This window comes from Equus caballus, chromosome 10 (assembly GCF_041296265.1).
Source record: "Equus caballus isolate H_3958 breed thoroughbred chromosome 10, TB-T2T, whole genome shotgun sequence".
Lineage (NCBI taxonomy): Eukaryota > Metazoa > Chordata > Mammalia > Perissodactyla > Equidae > Equus > Equus caballus.
Genome location: NC_091693.1, coordinates 80,149,001 through 80,155,000, shown reverse-complemented (window position 1 = coordinate 80,155,000; position 6,000 = coordinate 80,149,001). Strand labels below are relative to the sequence as shown.

Here is a 6,000-nt window from a genome sequence, read left to right as displayed (position 1 = left end):
AATTTGAATACTCAAACAAGAAACCTGGTGAAAAAGGGATAGAAAGATACAAAAGTATGTCACAAACATGGATGCTCCAGGAGATGAGGCCCTCAAATAAAGAAACGTGTGTCACAAAAACAAAACAACAGAAAACAGAACTTAACAGCAAAAAAGAACTAAAAAGTTATGCTTGAATCAAGGTGATAATCAAGGACAGGCCAGTGGTCTGCTACTTGGGAAAATGGAACGACACCAATCGATAGTAAAATGAATGGAGAACTCATCAACTCTTATTCCATTATTCTTTGCCTAGGGAACTGAAATTAGACCTGAAAAGAATTAAACAAATATGAGTTTCAGTGCTCTCTTATCTAAAATGAACAAGGAGACTTCATCAAAGCTCCTAGCTACTCTAAATGAAGACCCAGCTCTGGGCTGATGGATCATTTTGTAAGTTCTCTTTAAGAAGAGAATGTGCAGTCTCTAAGAAGAGACTTCTAAAGAGTCATTGGCAGGGTCAGGAACTGCTGAAGATGTAGAAAGTCCTGGCAGCCCGACAACGAGCAAACACATTTTAATTTTCAACAAAAGTTAGAAAAGGGGTTGTGCAAATTACACAGTGGAGAACATCATAGAGATCCCCAGCAAAACTTTAGAAATGATCATTAAAGGCAGGTCAGCAAGGACTTGGAAAAGGAGGCAGTGAACCCTGAGATCCAGAACATTCATAGAAAACCAACCATTCAGCAGAACAACAACAAAGCCAGTAGATCCCTTTTTGAGGTATTACCATGGACCAAGTACTCTGCTGGAGATCCAGAGATGAAGACAGCATTCATGAGCCAGGAAGCTCAGGTAGAACAGGCAACTGAAACCCATCAGCTGGTAAGACACGTGGTGAGTGCTCAGATAGTGGTGGGTACAAGGAGCCACAAAGCACAGCGGGGGAAGCAACTAACTCTGCCAGGAAGGGAAGGAGTGTCAGGGAAACTTCACAGGTCACTCCAGAGCTGGACACTGAAGGAGGAGCAGGGGTTTCCCAGACGGTGAATGCAGAAGACGTTGGGCTTTTTAGGCAGAATGAGGATGTGCAAGCCGTCGGGAGGGATGAGTGATGCTCAGGGACTCCTGAGTTGTCTGGTAAGGCTGGAGTTTAGGGCCGGGGGAGAGGAGGAAGTTCAGGGAGTGATGACTTAGCCAAATTACCCTGACATCAATTTCCCTCTTGGACATAGATACTTCTCTAGTGCATCAAGGAAATGAGGTAAACTCAGTGTACGTGTACTTAAAAGGCATTTGCTAAGTTTCTTTCGACCTGCTTATGGATAAGATGGAGAAAGGTGGGCTGGACATAGGTGGATGCTTCTAGGATTAGACGGGTAAAGGAAAGAACTGAACCACTGTACCAAGAGGTATGTGCTGAGCCGCTGATTGGCCTCAACCTGAAGCTGGGAGCTGACCTCCATCCTCAACCTGGAGGGAGGATGTTAATAGCTTAATGCAGTATTTGTTCTAAGGCACTGTCCTCAGTAAATTTATCACGGACTTGACTGAAAATACAGGCCTCCTTATTGGACGTTTGGAGGGACAAATAACATCCTGGATAACAGCATTTGGATTCAGACAGACCTCAGCTGTCTACAGAAAGGTGAAGTTTGTTCCACGTGAATCTCGGGTTCTACACTTGGGTGAAGTGCTAGGGAACAAGAAGGGTAGAGCTGAGCACTGGCACATGTGAATATGATTTGCGGTTTTAGGTGACAGTAAGATCCATATACTCAAGGGTGTGATTCCACTGCCCCCTCCCAACATAAAAAAGATTATGATGCTCTGTCTCACCCTTTTTGAGGATTAGAATTTATCAAGATGACTGCATTTAGCTCTGGGTCTCACACTATAGGTGAAATATAAGGAGATTGGAGCAACCAGCATGCTTAAGTGACATAAAACTAAGTTTTAAGAATATTAGTCAAAGGAGCTGGTCAGGTTTAGCCTGGAAAAAGCTGGATGAAATGATAGCTATTTTCAAATGTCTCAAAGATTTTATCTGGTAAAGAATTTGGGCTTGCACCAGTAGACCTGCAAGGAGTATACCTAGGACCAGGCAGTAGAAACGGAGGGAGAGGGGTCTTGGCTCAATATCAGGAAGAACTGTCTTCCAGACAGACGCAAAGAGCTGCCTCCAGATGGAGTGGCTTCCCAGTCTCTGAGAGCGATGGAGGACAAACTGAACCACCACTTCATGGGATTGCTGTAGACCAGCAGTTCTCAACCTCATCAAAATCAACACCTCTCATCTAAATGAATTCGTAAACATTTTATAATATGCCCTTATAGTATTGAAATGAAGCTGACAGATAATCTACTTACACACTTAATTTTACGAAATCAATATAATGTCCAAAAGGAAAGTAATTGATAAAAGGTATTTGAACATGCAAATTCTCAGATTTTAAAAATCACCATAATGCCAAAAGAAAAGTAACTTCTAACAGGTATTTCAATAAGTAAATTCCCAGGCACGAGTTCACTAGAAGACACAAGGAAATACCCAAACGCCTACACCAACTTGTATAGGACAAGTTTAGCTCCAGGAGAAATGAGATCAGAAAGTATTTCACTACATATGAGAAGTACAGGAAAATGAGAGAGCGGAAGGGAGAGGATGAGGGTGGGTGTCGGGGTCGGGGGGGTGTATGGAACATCAGAATAAAAACTAGTGCTATAAGTAATAACCAAACAGCTATTTCTATAGATGGTAAGTGAGAACTAATCTCTTTCTTTAAAATATCTCAAGAAATATTCAGACACATTCTTACAAAGATATGAAATTCCCAAGTATAAGGGGCAATTCTGCATTGTCTAGGACTGTTCCACTCATTGCAGAGAATGTGGCACCTCTGCTTCCCCCCAACTAACTGCCAGTAGTGCCCCCTCCCCCATAACCATGCCCACCAAACTGCACCCTGGTGGAGGGACAATGCACTCATTGAGAACTGTGATTATAGAGGATATCAAGCTCTATGGGTAAGCTAATACTTTAATTTTTTTTTTCCTGAGGAAGATTCACCCCGAGCTAACATCTGTGTCAATCTTCCTCTTTTTTGTATGTCAGTCACCACCATGGCATGGCCACCAACAAGTGGTGTAGGTCCACACTCAGGAATTGAACCCAGGCCACTGAAGCGGAGTGTGCCAAACTTAACCACTAGGCCCCAGGGCCAGCCCCTTAAATTGTTTTTTTAATTAAAAAATTTTAATTTCAAAAATTCCTTCAAAGCTGAGATTTTTACAAGCTCTGGACACTTGAGAAGCTCTGTTTTCAAGATGCTCTGTGCTTCAACTGGCTAACCCCTTTGACCATGTTATTGGAGCAGCGCAACACCTTTAAAGCAGGACAGGCCTGGTTAGAATCCAGACTCCAGCATCTGCAAGGTATGTAGCCTTGGGCAAGTTACTCAATTTCTGCAGCCCTCAGTATCCTTATCTGTAAACAGGCTGTTATAGAGATTAAGTGTGTCCAAAAGGTGACTACAGAGTACAGTGACCCACGAAACAGAAAATTCTATCCACCGAGAGTTCAATGAACCCAAATGTTCAAGTGTTCATGAAAGTTACACCTACCTTCAACAGCACCTGGAGAGCTGGATTCAAATTTGCCCCCATAGAGAGAACTAACTGAAGCTAGGCAACCCTAGAGAAGATAAAGACGACAGCAAGGAGCAACAGTTGAACATTTGTTGAACATTAACCATACGCACCAAATTTTTTGTTCAATGCTGCTACGCACACTGTTTAACCTTTATGACTGTGTAAAGGGAGAAGTTAACATTCTCAATCCTTTTCAGATAAAGAATAAGGAGTTTAGAAAGGTTAAAGAAGTTACTCAAGCTCAAACAGCCATAAGGGTTAGAGCCAGAATGATCAGCTTTGCCTGAAGTGAAAGTCAGAACCTCTAACAACGGCCTCTAATGAGAGGTTCTATTACTACACAGAATTTTCACATCAACTGCCGGGCTCTCCCTGGATTTACCAACCATCAAAAAGAACAGAGGGTGAACACTAGCTTTCTGGCCAACTGTCCTTTAGGATGTAAATCCTGAACAGTATTCAGGTTAGTTGTTACTATTCATCAATAAATGCACTACACCGAACGTATCTGTGCATTCGATAAATATTGATTGCACTGAATTAGATTTTTTTAAAGAGCTAACTGGAAAGCACGTTCCCTTAATTCACTAAATTAAATAAGTTACCTCTTAAGTTTTAAGGGCAGAGGTAATAACATAACTTTGAATATCCCAGAAATATTTCCCCTAGCAGTTGGCAACTTCTTTGTTTCTGTGGTTTTGAAATGTCATCTTCCGCCAATCCAATTTCTCCACTGAAAACAAAATTAGCAGATACAGAGAATCAGAATCAGAAAATGGAATTTTGATTCTCATAAGGATGTAAGAATTCAGTTTTGAACAGTTTCCTACCTGAACACAAAGACAGATTAGAAAGGAAAAACATGCAGAAATTCATACAGAAAGTTATTGGAGGCCATGAAAACAGAACGGAGTCTACTCTGCTGATCTCATTTATCAACCATAAGAGACAACTTCCCCTTTCTCACCATCAATCACTATTTATTGGATGTCTGATATATGCATATGATTGTTCCTCACAAGAGCTGGGAAAATCTGATGGCTGCGTCACTCACAAAGGTGGTTTCTGGGGACACTCCCTACTATGGCTCCAGTACGACAAGGTCACTTCAGATCATCTCTAAGTGGAATCTAAAGGTGGTAGGCTCCAAATATCATCAACAAAGAAACAGATGACATGGGAAGAAAAGCTTGTCCTCAATTACTTCTGGAATTCAATTTAATATTATCAGACAGACCCATTCCTAAAGGCTTAGGATCTCTAGCCAGTTTGAGTGTTTTCCCATACATCTTCTAGCCCTGGCCCAAAAGGAATTAAGCTCTATACTTTTCTGGAGTCTCTCTACTGGTACAGAACTCAACTGCACTCCCCAAGGCCTTGCAGAGAACAGGTGCCAATGTGAATCACTGTGCCAGCTCCCTGTGCTCACAGCAAATGCCATCACCACTGCATGGGTCCTGATCTTGCAGTATGCCCCAGCTCCTTCAATTCCAGAACAGAAGTAAGTGTGAGCAGTGGTTAATACTACTAATTTTATTATTATTATTGCATTATTATTATTATTTGGTGGGAAGAGTTTCTTTGAAGGATCTGATTTAGAGTTAATTGATGCAGACAAAACCAATAAAATTTGATGGACAAAAGATATAATGGAATGCCTTTTCAAAGAACATACAGTATATTGGTTGCAAACACCAGTTTTCAAGAGTTAAATATAAGATTTTTTTTTTCTTTCCAAGTTTTTTTTTTTTATTAATGTTATGATAGATTACAACCTTGTGAGATTTCAGTTGTACATTATTGTTAGTCATGTTGTGGGTACACCACTTCCCCCTTTGTGCCCTCCCCCCACCCCCCCTTTTCCCTGGTAACCACCGATCAGATCTCCTTGTCAATATATTAACTTCCACCTATGAGTGGAGTCATAAAGAGTTCGTCTTTCTCTGACTGGCTTATTTCGCTTAACATAATACCCTCGAGGTCCACCCACGTTGCTGCGAATGGGCCAATTTTGTCTTTTTTTATGGCTGAGTAGTATTCCATTGTGTATATATATCATATCTTCTTTATCCAATCATCAGTTTCTGGGCATGTAGGTTGGTTCCACGTCTTGGCTATTGTAAATAATGCTGCGATGAACATAGGGGTGCAAGGGACTCTTGGGATTTCTGATTTCAGGTTCTTAGGATAGATACCCAGTAATGGGATGGCTGGGTCATAGGGTATTTCTATTTTTAACTTTTTGAGAAATCTCCATACTGTTTTCCATAGTGGCTGTACCAGTTTGCATTCCCACCAACAGTGTATGAGGGTTCCTTTTTCTCCACAACCTCTCCAACATTTGTCATTCTTGGTTTTGGATGCTTT

The 6,000-nt window shown here is 41.3% G+C and overlaps 1 protein-coding gene across 15 annotated transcripts in view; it reads right to left on the bottom strand.

Annotated features, from left to right (window-relative positions):
- Positions 1 to 6,000, bottom strand: part of NCOA7 (nuclear receptor coactivator 7) — a 146,986-nt gene that overhangs the window by 119,227 nt on the left and 21,759 nt on the right. For 2 of the 15 annotated variants that reach the window (XM_023651020.2, XM_070223757.1), the window contains exons 1-2: positions 4,239 to 4,367; positions 3,607 to 3,676 (exon numbers count right to left, since the gene is read on the bottom strand). The exons of the other annotated variants lie outside the window; for them this stretch is intronic. The gene's annotated coding sequence lies outside the window, so the exon portion shown is untranslated. Of the gene's footprint in view, positions 1 to 3,606; positions 3,677 to 4,238; positions 4,368 to 6,000 lie in introns of those variants that run through there. 15 annotated transcript variants of the gene reach the window in all.